This window comes from Bison bison, unplaced genomic scaffold (assembly GCF_000754665.1).
Source record: "Bison bison bison isolate TAMUID 2011002044 unplaced genomic scaffold, Bison_UMD1.0 scf7180017857562, whole genome shotgun sequence".
In the NCBI taxonomy this organism is placed as follows: Eukaryota; Metazoa; Chordata; class Mammalia; order Artiodactyla; family Bovidae; genus Bison; species Bison bison.
This window is the reverse complement of record NW_011488135.1, coordinates 8,459-8,963: the sequence shown is the minus strand read 5'-3', so window position 1 is coordinate 8,963 and position 505 is coordinate 8,459.

Genomic DNA, 505 nt, shown 5'->3' with positions numbered 1-505 from the left:
TTAGGATCTATTTATCTTTCAGTAGCTTAGTTGACAAAAACTAAAACAAGATATTTCTTTGAAATATAGATCATAGTAACTGCCACTCTTGATATCAAATAGGTGTTGGTTACCTCTCAGTAAACTGTAAGATGCAATACAATTTCTTTTACATCAGCACCAACAGCACCAAGACCTCCAACCAAATTGCCTTGTCTTTGTCCCTTTCCTGAAAGGGCTTTCAAAGTGTGAAACCCCAGCTGAGGTATGATGAAGGCCTGTTACTTCAAAATGTAGAAAACTGCCCCTTCCCTTCTGTCCACATGGCTCACTCCCTAACTCAGCAAAAAATAAGCCAAAATTAAGAAACTGCCTATAACCCACACACCTAAGATCAATTAATCTACAACATAAGAGGCAAGAATATACAATGGAGAAAAGACAGTCTCTTCAACAAGTGGTGCTGGGAAAGCTTGCTAAATGTAAATCAATAAAATTAGAATGCTCCCTCACATCATATACAAAA